General features: G+C 45.0%; 1 protein-coding gene and 1 pseudogene across 2 annotated transcripts in view; both read right to left on the reverse strand.

Annotated features, from left to right (window-relative positions):
• MUS81 (MUS81 structure-specific endonuclease subunit) overlaps positions 1-13,110 on the reverse strand; it is a 415,158-nt gene that overhangs the window by 220,534 nt on the left and 181,514 nt on the right. The gene's annotated exons all lie outside the window — the stretch shown is intronic.
• LOC134971282 (5S ribosomal RNA) lies at positions 12,708-12,826 on the reverse strand (annotated as a pseudogene).

The raw sequence follows: 13,110 nt of genomic DNA on the forward strand, positions 1-13,110 counted from the left end.
GCTGCCATATAATACAATCAAAATTTGTGAAGTGCAAGACCACCCGAGTCTCGAGATTTTGTCAAAGTATCCAATTTAAGTCTAGCTCTGCGATTAGACCAGACCAAGAAGGACAAGATACCATCGATTCTGTCAAATAGTTTCTGAGGTACGGGGGAATGTTGGAGTATATACAGTAATTTGGGTAAGGGAATCATCTTAGGGACTGATTCAGACCTGATCGGTGCTGTGCATTTTTGCACAGCAGCGATCAGGTCTGAACTGCGCATGCGCCGGTGCCGCAGTGCGCCGGAGCATGCCAGACAGCCGGCAGTTGTCGTAGCCCTGCGACCGCCTCTGCCTGATTGACAGGCAGAGGCGGTCGCTGGGCGGTAGGGGGCGGGCTGGCGGCGTATAGCCTCCGTTAGGGGGCGCAGTCCGGGCAACGCAGGCATGCCGGATCGTTGGGGGAGGCAGCGGCTGCGTGATGTCACACACAGCCGCTGCGACCCGGGCAGCGACGAGTAGCTCCCTGTCAGAGCGCAGGAGCTGCAGCGGCTGGGAGGTACTCCTAAAGTACAAAAGCATCGCCGCTGTGCGTTGGTTTTGTACTTGTGCGACGGGTCAGAGACTGACATGCGGGGCGGGCTAGCCCTGCTAGCACATCTACGATCAGGTCTGAATTAGCCCCTTAATGAGATTGATTCTTCCTGTAACAGTAAATGGAAGTTTTCCCCAGACTCTAACACATGATTACAAATAATCCAATTGTAGTTGCAAATTAAGCAAAATTAATTGTGAAGACTGATTAGTGACCCAGATGCCCAGGTATTTAAAAGAGTCCACCCAACGAAGCGGCAGGACATAATCTCCTAAAGGGAAGAATACAGGATTTATCCCAGTTAATGGACAACCCAGAGTACTCACCAAAAGTATTAATTATATCGAGGACATGGGTCATGGAATTTTAGTCAGATATAAATAGTAAAATATCATCAGCATAAAGAGCAATTTTGTCATTCCTGCTACCCAGCCGGAACCCCACCACCTGTGGAGAAGACCGAATAATACAAGCCAATGGCTCTATAGCAATGGCAAAGAGGATCGGAGACAGAGGGCAACCCTGTCTCGTACCTCTTTTCAGGGGAAAGGCCGCAGAAACATGCCCATTAACAGAAACATGAGCAGTAGGTGCTGAATAAAGTAACTTGACCCACTGTATGAACTTTGGACCAATACCGAATCTATCCAGCACCCCCCCCCACAAGAACCCCCACTACACAGATTCAAATGCTTTAGCTGCATCCAGTGAAACAATAACTGAGGAGCAGGAGTCCTCATGAGGGGACTGTAAGTGAGTGTTAAGGCGTCACAAATTATGCAGAGTAGACCGCCCTGGCATTAAGCCCGTTTGGTGTTCATGAATCAGTTCTGTGATCACCGAGCTCAATCTGGTCGCCAGTATTTTAGCTAAAATCTTGATATCTGTAGTTAGCAGAGAGATAGGGCGGTAAGATTCCACCTTCTTCGAATCTTTGTCTGGTATCAAGAGGACAATAATAAGGGCTTCAGACATAGAAGCAGGCAAAGTGCCTGCTTGTAGCAAATTATTAAATAATTTAAGAAGTTTAGGGCCATGGGCCCTCATTCCAAGTTGATCGCACCAAGCAACTTTTTGCTGCTGGTGCGATCAACTAATCTCCGCCTATGGGGGAGTGTATTTTAGCATAGCAGGGCTGCGATCGCTTGTGCAGCCCTGCTATACTAAAAAAGTTTCCTGTAAAACAAGACCAGCCCTGGACATACTTCCCCTGTGCGATGGATCCAGCGATGATGGGCACGGCTTTGACGTCAGACATCCGCCCTCCGTTCGCCTGGACACGTCTGCGTTTTCCTTACCACTCCCCGAAAACGGCTCCAAACGGTGAGCTGCCGCCCCAGAACGCCTTCCTGCAGTCAACCTTCTTGCGACCGCTTTCTTCGTAGTCAGCGTCGTTGCCCGGCAACGACGCACGTGCGCGTTACGGCCCCCGCGCGTGCACAGTAGTGACCCGGTCGCAGCTGTGCGAACGAAAGCACGCTGCGATCGGGTCGGAATGAGCCCCATAGAAACTTAAATGCTTTTTATAAAGTTCCAACGATACCCCATCTAGTCCAGGAGTCTTACCTCCAGGGAATGATCTAATCACAGTTTCTAATTCAAGAAGTGTCAGGGGAGATTCTAAAAAGTCAACCGTTCTTCAGACAATGAGGGCATAGAAATTCTATCCAGGTAGTCCAGTACCCCAGAGATAGAATACGTTAACCTAGAATCATAGAAATTTTTATAATATGTCACAAACGCCCCCACAATTTCAGGGGTAGTTGAGTGGGATACATCATCGGGAGTGCGGACAGCTATAACAGCTATAACAGTATTAGAGGCCCTGTCAGTAGTAGTTAAATATGTACGCCAGTTACTCTGGGCATTCAGCCATCTCTCCTTAGTAGTACTGAGACCATCAGGCAAATATTGTATCTCCAACGCCCTGCATGCCGCTTCCAGTTCTTGTTCCTGACGTTTATAGACAGATTTTAAGACAGCTACCGCTTTAACTAATGTTCCCCAAAAGTACGCCTTAAAAGCGTCCCACAGTACAGGAACAGACACAGAACCCTCATTCAACTCCATGAACTCAGTCCACATTTGCTCCAACTCTGCACCGATGCCCAACTGTGTAAGCCAAAAGGGGTTAAACCTCCAAAATAGTTGGCCCCTACTATCACCCATATGCAAACTTAAAACCATCGGTGAATGTTCCAAGATACCCCTAGTATCATAATGGACAGACGTCACTCTAGGTAACAAACATTTGGTAGTTAAAGCTAAATCAATCCTAGAAAAGGGAGAATATGCAGAAGAAAAACAAGAGTATTGACGTGTGATTCGGTGACGGACTCTCCACACATTTAACAGGCCCAAACTCTCCAGCAGTAAAGCAAAGGTACTACGACGCACTATAGGGGTAGTAGAAGATAAACTAGTTCTATCCAGGGTAGGGTCTATGACATTATTGAAGTCACCAACGCAAATAGTAGAAGTATTAGGGTATAGTGCCATAAAATCCACCGCCTGTTTGAGAACTTCAGACTAGTAAGGGGGTGGGATATAAACAGCAAGCACAAGTAGAAATATAAGGGCAGGTGTATTAACCTGGAGAAGACATAAGGAAGTGATAAACCAGTGATATGTGCAAGGTGATAAAGGCACCAGCCAATCAGGTCCAATATGTATATTAACAGTTAGGATCTGATTGGCTGGTGCCTTTATCACCTTGCACATATCACTGGTTTATCACTTCCTTATACCTTCTCCAGGTTAATACATCTGCCCCATAGAGTGTATCTGACATTTCAAAAGGACATATCTGCCACACTGGTCTATTTTTACCTGTTCAAGGATAAACGGGAGAGATCTTCGTACAAGGGGGGTAATTCCGTCGTTCACAGACGTATCGCGTCGGCTGCGCAGCACAGCCGACGGCCAATATATCTACCGATATATTGGCGCGTCGCTGTGTGTGTACGGCCGCCCGTACACATGCTGCGGCGGCCGGCGGTGATTGACAGCTGAACTGTTCATGACGTCAGTCCCCGGCGGATCGGGCAGTGTGTATGCTGAACACACTGCCCGATCCGTCCATAGATATATCTGCAGATATATCTACTAGTGTGTACCCACCTTAACTCTCTCTGCAAATGTTATATCTGCCCCCCCTGCAGTGCACATGGTTTTACCCAACTGCTAACAAATTTGATGCTGCGATCAACTCTGAATTACCCCCTAGAATCGAAACCCCCGAGAGTGTGTAGTATGAGTGGAATGATATGCCAATCCCACCCACGGCTTTTGAAGTGCCAAAACTTTTACTCAAACCAAATGGGTTTTCATAAGGCATATAATATCCGTACTATATTGCTTGAACTGCCTGAGCACGAGGGATCGTTTGATTTTATCATTCAACCCCCTGACATTTCAAGATAACATTTTAAGTGAATTAGAGGCCATACTGTAGTCTCAAATAATACATAAGATCTGTCCCGAGTATACTAAGTACAAATCGAAGGTCATATACACAAAAACCAAAAATATCAAAACAGAGCACACCATATGCAGCATAAAAAAAAAAATGGAAAAAACATGAAAGATAACAAACCAAGAACCCACCCAACCCCATCCCCGACCCTCCCTGCATGTCAAACCCCAACACTGACACACCTAATCCCAAACCCCAAACTAAGAGAACCCCCACTTCTATCCACTAACTAACAAATAGTGGCAAGCGGACAGTATAACACAGCCGCCAAACTATGCGAACTGGAGGAGAGCAAAAAATACAATGACTACCCCATAGGAGATGCCCATCTGCTACAGAATTATACCCCCAGCTAGGAGAAATATGTATAAAAGTATTGCTAGCAGGAGGAGTCATAACACAATAATAGAAAACATACAATATTAGGTCCTCACCGAACCCTGCAGTGTCATACCGCCATATAACATGTGCACAATATACAGTAAGTATATGAAATAATCACCAGACTGAAATCACCACCAAGATATGAATGCCCAGATGCAAATATACAGAAGATACATTGAAAGCATATTAACAGCATAACCAATAGTAAAATCAGAAAAAAATAAAACATAACAATGACAAGTAAAACATTAAATGAATATACATGAGCACGATAGATACGTAGAATCCCCATGGACTGGCAAACGCGGCTTTAATCAGTATCTAGGGCACGAGCAGCCGGAAGATTACGGTCCAGCCAAAGTGCCGCCTCTCTGGGGGTCGCAAAGAATTTAGTGGCGCCTCATGAATGATTCTCAGTTTGGAAGGGAATAACATTGCGTATTGTAGTCCCAGTTCCTGAAGTCGTCTTTTAATAGGTAGAAATTGGGCCCTCTCTTTTTGCACATCAACAGCAAAATCCGGGAACACAGTGATCCTAGTGCCCATCCAATAAAGGGGATCCTGAGTACAGCGTCCCTGTCAGCATAGTGCAAAAACTTGGCTATATGAGCTATTTCGACAGAAAAATGTTGAGAAAAGGATTCGGAGCCATACATGTCAACGAGCCATTTTTCCAGGAATTTTTCCGGGGACGTTCCCTCCTCTGTTTCGGGCAATCGTATATTATTTCTGCGAAGATGCCCCTCTAGGTCCGTCAATTTCCTACGGACGTCAGACATTTGAGAATCAACTTTGTCAACGCGGACACTGAGCGGGGTCATCTTATCGTCCAAGGTGGATGTACGAATTTCTACTTACTTCTCCTACACGCTCCCTCAATTTCTGTAAATCATGGTGAATAATGGAGAGGTCAGACTGAACCTGACCAATTTTAACCAAAAGACTCTCTTCACTGTCCGCCACAGCATCTAGAACCCTCTGTATGGCAACATCAGACGTGTTGACAGGAGACCCTGCAGCTTGAGGGGAAACAGGAGGGGTTGCAGCAGGTGGCGGAGGGGCAGCCTGAGATTTGACAAACTTGTCCATATTATTATCTGCAGAGGTATTATGTGGTTTCATCATAATAAAGTACTGGCATGAAAATGCAGACACCAAGGAGGGGGGAGGTGTAAAAGGGCAGTCACAATATGGTAGCACAGCAAAGAATATCCAGAAACTATATTTATAGCAGGTTTGGTACTGCCAGTGCGAGGCAGCAGGGAGAGACTGACCGGAAAGGAGACAAAAGGAAGTTCATGCACTGGAGCACAATGTCCCTTCAGTCCGCAGTATACAGCCCCCAGTAGAGAGGGGGAAGGCAGACCCACCAGGCACTATCATGCGCCACAGGCAGAGTGACCCACGCCATCAAAGACCTCCTGACAGTCGGGAAGGGTCCACGGCACAGCGATCTCCAGTGCTCACGGAGGCTCTGCACCGCCACGCTCACAGCAGGGAGGGAGATGGAGCCGCGCCCAGCAGCTTTCGCGCTGCCACGAGGTCTGGGACACAGCAGCGGGTATTACACAAGCACCGCCACGCAGCCTGATCCGGTTAGCACCACTGCCTCCAGACCCCTTCCCACAGCTTAATATGCAGGTAACACAGCTGGGGGTAGCGTTCAGGATGAGTCACAGGATATGTGGAGCAGGAGAGCAGAGACTCAGCGTCCTACTCCACTGGCCTCGTAGCCACAACCCCACATACAAAAGATTTAAATGCATCCCATAAAACTGAGAAGGAGGCTGTACCTTTGTTATATTCCGTAAATTATTTTAAAAAAAGTCTAATTCTACACCTGAGCCCAGCCGAGTGAGCCAAAACTGGTTTAATTTCAAAAAGGCCTGTCCCCAGGGCTGTTTCTAGCCAATTTGGCTCCAAGTGCGAGATTTAAAAATGCGCCCCCCATGACATAAAAAAATGTGCCCCCCCCCCCCCACACACACACCTAGATAAAAAAAACAACAACTTGCGCGTGCACCCGGCCTCATCTAAATGGGTGTGGCCTCATTTAAATGGGCATGGCCTCATCTGAAAAGACTACCTCACAATCCAGTTTTTGACCCTGCTCCAACAGATCACGACCACCACATGAAAAAAAAATTCTACCATATTAAGCCCCACACAGTAAGGCACCATCTTATGCCACACACCGCAATACCCTTGATACATTAAATCCCCACACTACGGCAGGCAAGAGTCCCCATTTCACACATTACGGCAGGTGTCCCCATTTTACACATTGAGAGAGAGAGAGAATACTTACAGAGGCGATTACAGCTCTTCGGCCCGCCTCACCAGTCGCTCTGTACTCCGCTTGGGGGGGGAGTTTCGCGGAGTGACGGGGTTGCGTCGTGACGTAACGACGCAACCGCGTCATTCCGTGAAACTCCGCCCCCCGAGCGGGTTACTCGGGGAGAAATAGGAGGGGGAAGCAGGGAGCCACAGTTAGTGCCGCGGCGGGCGCCCAGTGCGGGTGCACTGCTCGCCTGCCCCAAGAAACGACCCTGTCCCCAAAGACCTCCCATATTGAGAGCCATGGTTATCGGGGAATGATCAGAAATACCCCTAGTTTCATATTGTATCAAGTGTACTCTCGGCAGTAGCTCAGGAGACAGTAGGGCTAAATCTATCCTAGAAAAAGCAGAATGTGTAAATGAAAAACAGGAGTATTGTTTAACATCCAGATACTTGTGTCTCCATACATCAATTAGGCCCAAGCCCTTCTCTACCGCCTTGAATGGACTTCCACCGTGTCTGGGGGCATCTTTAGAACCAGTGAGTCTATCCATGGCCAGATCTAGGGGTATTATTATAGTCTCCCATACTAACCACTGGAGTATCAGGGAATTAAGCAATAAATTCAGCAGCCTTTTTAAGAACATCATGGGAGTACGGTGGAGGTATATAAACAGCCAGCAATATTAGAAACACAGAATGTATACGACATTTAATTTAATACATACCGATCTACCCCACATATCCACTTGCACTTGTTCCACTGTGAATGGGATTGACACCTTAACTAGGATTGACACCCCCCTAGAAGAGGAGGTATGGGTCGAATGGTATACCCAGGGTCTTTTAAGGACATAACTTTGGCCCCCATGAGATGAGTCTCTAGAAGACATATAACATCTGACTCATTGCGCTTGAGCTGCCTGAGAACTAATGCCCGTTTTATTTAGTTATTTAGGCCGCGTACATTCCACGAAAGGAACTTAACCATATTGGCAGCCATGTTGTGTCAGAGATACAGAAAGCAATAAAATAACCAGCGCAGGTACCTCCATAAACTCAACCGCATGTACCCATCTAACAGGTACACATAACCAAAAAAGCATCCAAATGACATTGAAGTAAAAAATAAACACAGTAGATAGTTGGACAGGGCACAGGGCACAACAGATAATGGCTGGGAGTGTGAGTTCCTCAGTGAAAGATGTTAATCATGGGGAATTTCCTTATTCCATATGTAAAGTGGTAAGGATTGGTATGGGTTTGGAACCTGTATTTATTTATGTAGCTGGTTTGATTGATATACGAATCCTGAATGGTATATGCAGGAAAAGGATAAGGTACATTTGTTTGAGAAATCAAATAGAAACCGTATTTTGAAGCTATGTGATAAATGTATCAAAGGCGAATTGTAAACTACCAGTTGGTAAGGAATGGAGTTTAAATGACACCAAGCTTTGTGTGTGACAGGAAGGAGGAAATTGCTTCATGCACGTATATCCTTTTAAAATGTAATCTATTTATTTATATATTGTGAGATATCCTGATTGGATGGAAAGGACTCAGATGGGAACTACCCCCTGCGATGCATTGTGGTTTTACTGTATAAAAAGAGGAGGCCTGTGAGCTTCAGAGGTGTATTATACCATTTTCCTTCTGCTGCGAACATCTTGCTGTATACTGTTTCCCCTAGCAATAGGGAAGAGTTCTCTTTAGAACTATTGCAAATAAACATAATTTGCCTCAAGAGGACCACTTCATCTTGTGACCTGCAGGGGTATGCCAAACATAGCCCGGTTCTTCGTCTGTCCAGGAAAACCTAGTGTCTCCAAGTTCAACACTCTGCCAGGATACCATACTGGATATGGTCTAGGTCTACGACCAGTGGGGGGACAACTGACGCCAGAAAGGAGGTGTGGAAAGTGGTACGATGCATACACAGCAGCAAGCGGTTTTTCAGTTGCCAGCTGTAGGAGCCTGAGCAGAACCGTGGTTCCAGACACCACGGCAGGGAGGAGTCTGGTGGTGGCAGCGTAGTACCCACCCACTGCGCAGTGGGTGGAGTCAGTGTCAGTAACAGGCGGTTTCTGACGATAAGCGGGAATCACCTATTTGGCCAGCTCCTGTGTGACCTAATCTCCATTCTGTGACTGGGCAAGACACGAGGCAGTGAGGGCTTTCGCTGCCGTCCAGTTACACTGCCCTATTTTCTCCGCCAGTCTAGTCTCACAAGCAGATACAGCATCCAGTACCATTTGAAGAGCTGCCATCAGGGGAAGATTCAGAGGCTATGGAGACTTGAGAAGAGGGAGGTTGGAAGGGAGTGTCCCATTCAGGAGTCGCTTCTTTACGGTTAGGGTTGGGTGTCCGTGAAATTTCTCCAGCTTGGCAGCAGCAGACGCCTGTTGTGGTCTCACCATCTCACTGGGTCAGAGTTGTTGATAGCAGAAAATGGAAAGATGACACTTGTTGAAAGAGACACAATCTGAGAACAAAACTGACCCCTAGCTGGGAAATTTAGTATTTGCCTATTGTTCTGGAGTAGTACAGGCTACATATATATAATCAAGGAGGCAGTGTGAGGACCAAGCACAGTCCAATATTATACAGGAACAGTCCAAGGGGGAGAGATTTATGAAAAAGAAATTGGCAGCAGGCTAAAAATCAGTATTTGCATACAGGTACAGTAATGTCTGGCCATTATATAAATATATAATCCAAGAGCAGTCTCAGTCACAATTCAGTTAATCAGCAGGCACTGACCAGGTAACCACAGAATCTCACAACTTCCCTGCAGCAATGAAAAGAAAGTTGTATCACAGAATAAAGGTCCTCCAGGCGGCTTGCCCTATAATCACTGCTGCCTGTATTCACAAAATGGCTGCGCTTCCCGCGCTGCAGTCCGGCAAGAAATCCCTCAGTGGAGTCTCCACTTCTGTTAGAAGCAGGTGCCCAGTGGCTCACCTGCCTGTCAGTACATACTCCGGCAAACCGCCCATCCAGCTCCCGCTCCCCTCTGACTGTCACTGAACGTGCGCCCACGTATTCAAGCCGCACTAGCCGCCGCCACTCTGTCAAAGCTGCTACAGAGCGTTCTGGTCCTGGACAGCCTCTGCAATCAGCAGCAACGGGTGCAGAATCCTTTCCCCCACCACACGGGGTAGGTGTAGAACGTAAGAGAGCCCCAGGATATTATATCAGGATGGTCAGAATAGAGAGCGCTGTGAGGAAGCAGCGACTCCATGTCGCACGAAGCCACGCACCCCCGCACCGCTGGAGTTTACAGTGCAGCCTGACCTCCTCCCCCCCCCCCCCCCCCCCCTTTCCCCACACACACACACACCCCAAGATTATCCCTGCTGCTGTATGTAGTGCTGGAAATGAGCCCACTGCCAGGAGACCTTGATACTGGTTAAAGCTTCATTTAAAACGTATTGCAAGGAAATGTCAATAATTGCAAGGTGTCATAATAATATAGAGACTAGGGGCCTGATGCTGAGATGGGTGCATCTGCATCTAAAATAGTTCTAAAATGCCATTCATAAATAAAAAATATGTATGAATTTATTAATATATACGTATGTATATGTTTATAAATAACGTGTTCATGTTTATCTTGAGATTCTCTGGCTAAATCAAGAAAATTCTGCCTCTGCATAGTGATTGGCCTTATTTATGGTCACATGCCAACTGAGTACAAAATGCATGTAGAAGAAAGTTGCATTATATATATATATATATATATATATATATATATATTTCCTCATGAAAAAACAGCGGCACTCTGGAGACTTCTTTAAAGATGATAAAGTGTAAAATTTAATCCATTACAAACATCAGGTGATTGAATAACAAGTTCAAACGCATAGGCCTGACCAGTAGCTACAATAGCTTCAAGTCACAACCAGTGTAATCAATCGATTACACTGGTTGTGACTTGAAGCTATTGTAGCTACTGGTAAGGTTACACACGCATATGAAATTGTGGTAGACCTGTGTATTTGAACTTGTTATCCAAATCCCTGAATCATAAGGTCACATACCTATTTGAACTTGCGTTCAGGCCTATGCGTTTGAACTTGTTATTCAAGCACTTAACCATAAGGCTTAATCTAACTTTCACCTGTGTACCCCACCGGTGTGTGTTTTTTTCAAGTATCCAGAATACGTAATTGCCATTTCATTGATGCACTAACAGTATTTATCAAGCACTAGAGACATACCCCTGATGAAGTCTTAGAGTAAGACGAAACGCGTTGGGTTATTTGTTCATAAACATCAAATCTCCGAATTGTCAAAGGAGAAGGAGGAATCTATCAAAGTTATTTCAACTGGTCCTCTGTACTATATGGTGTTATCTGCAAGAAGAGATACTATACCGTTTTGTATCATTGCTTTTATGTTGTAATAAATTTTACATGGAACATGTTAAATGTGGTTTTATGCTCACGAATTAGGAGTAAATATCTTAGGGAGACTGCTGTTTTTCCCCATTGAATATTGGGTGGAAAAACAACCCAAGTGCGCCCATTCCTCTACTGGCACATATTTGTATCTTTTTAGTCCCTCCTAACAAGGGACTTAGTGGAATTTGGCAGCCTTAACCCAATCCTTTGTCACTTTCTGTTTAATAGCGCGAAAGGGAGAGTATCTGTTTTATATATATATATACATATATATATATTGTGGTAAAAGGGATGAGGTATTGGCAAGCAACCAAGGTGTCAATTAGTATTATGAAGACAGGTAGTTATAAAAACATAAAATTTATTTCAGAAACATAGCACTATAAAAAGGAGTATTAGTATAAGATAATGACAATAAAAAATGCAGCCTATGCCAATTGATATATGAAAAAATGAAAAAACAACATAAAAATATACAAAAAACCAATATGCCAAATTTCATAAAAGAGAGCATAAAAACATAAGTGATAAGGCATAAAATGTGCAGGATAAAAAGTTAAAAAAAATATATGTAATAGCTTAGCTTCAGTAAGTTGAGGTAGAATCAGAGTAGAATCAGAGTGGCATCCAACGCGTTTCGTCCCTCATGGACTTCATCAAGGGGTGATTGCAAGCTAGAGACAGAACCTATTTATACCTCATAACTAAGGGAAGTGATGTCTACATCACTTCCTGTCTATTAATTGATGTGATATTTAGTGTCAAAATACCAGGATACATGAATATATCTGGAGCTAATCAAGTGGGAGCATGAGTTGTTAAAATCATGATTTAAAACAATACAGTTTAATGCTTAAAAAAGCGTAAAGACGGGCGAGTCCGTCGACTTCCGGTCTCGGCTGTGTGGAGCGTCATATCCGCCCCACATCCGCCCCACATCTGGTGGTGTCGTAATCGTCCGGCGCATGCGCCGGCTATGTGTGGCGTAGTGCGGCTAAAGTCTCTGTCCATTGGGAGCAGCGGCCATCTTTCTGGTTATCTATAGCCGCCTTTTGATCGTGGTTCTCGGCGGACGGGACCCATGGTGATGTAGTCAACGGATTTCTTTGTTCAGAGAAGCATTCTAGCGAAGGCCGTTTTCTGAGTTTGCAAATTATGATATGTCCGTGATCTGAGATTGATTTGCATATTATTGGTGTGGCTCCCCGAGGATATTCATAGAAAGAGGAAAAATAAACAAATAGATGGGGATCAAGAGATGATTTGTTGAAAACCTTCTTGCTATTAATATAATGAATAAGGCATTGATAACTTCAAATATAAGGACGAGTGGTATTTACATAGAGTAAGGTATGCTAAGGACATGATACATAACTTGTATAAATTCCACTGAGTGGGACACTATAAAGATAATCCCTGTGAAAAAGGAGGGGGACAGTTGGTGAATTTATAGGTAGACACCAGATGAGTACTGCAAAGTGGATATTAGGCGTGGCCTATATATGCTTGGGTAGAGCAAAAAATATTTTTGGACATTATTTTAGAAAAAGAGAGACTCTGACTCAAGCTCTTGTCGCCTTTAGATTTACAACACCCGGTATCCCAAGGAGGTCTCCCATCCTTGTACTGGCCAGGCCCAATCTTGCTTCGCTTCCAAGATCGGACGGTGTTGGGCGTCCCCAAGATGGTATGGTTGTAATATTTAGGGCAAGGTTAGAGACAAGGTCTCTCTCAATCAAATCTAGTTAGGCGTAGAGAATAACCGACTAGACAAAGTGTCTGAAGATCAGTATACGAGTTTTTTAACATTATACGGCATGCATCAGTGAGGAGTGGGATGAGAAGACAAATAGATTTAAGATTTAAAAGTTAACATATTAGGAAGATGAGTAAAATTGTGCTAGGTGGTATATCAGGGGTTAGACAAGCAGTTTCCAAAAGTAGCCCCTGGAATTCCCTGGGGGTCTCCCATCCAGGTACTGACC

The sequence above is a fragment of the Pseudophryne corroboree genome, chromosome 11 (genome assembly GCF_028390025.1).
Source record: "Pseudophryne corroboree isolate aPseCor3 chromosome 11, aPseCor3.hap2, whole genome shotgun sequence".
Classification (NCBI taxonomy): Eukaryota; Metazoa; Chordata; class Amphibia; order Anura; family Myobatrachidae; genus Pseudophryne; species Pseudophryne corroboree.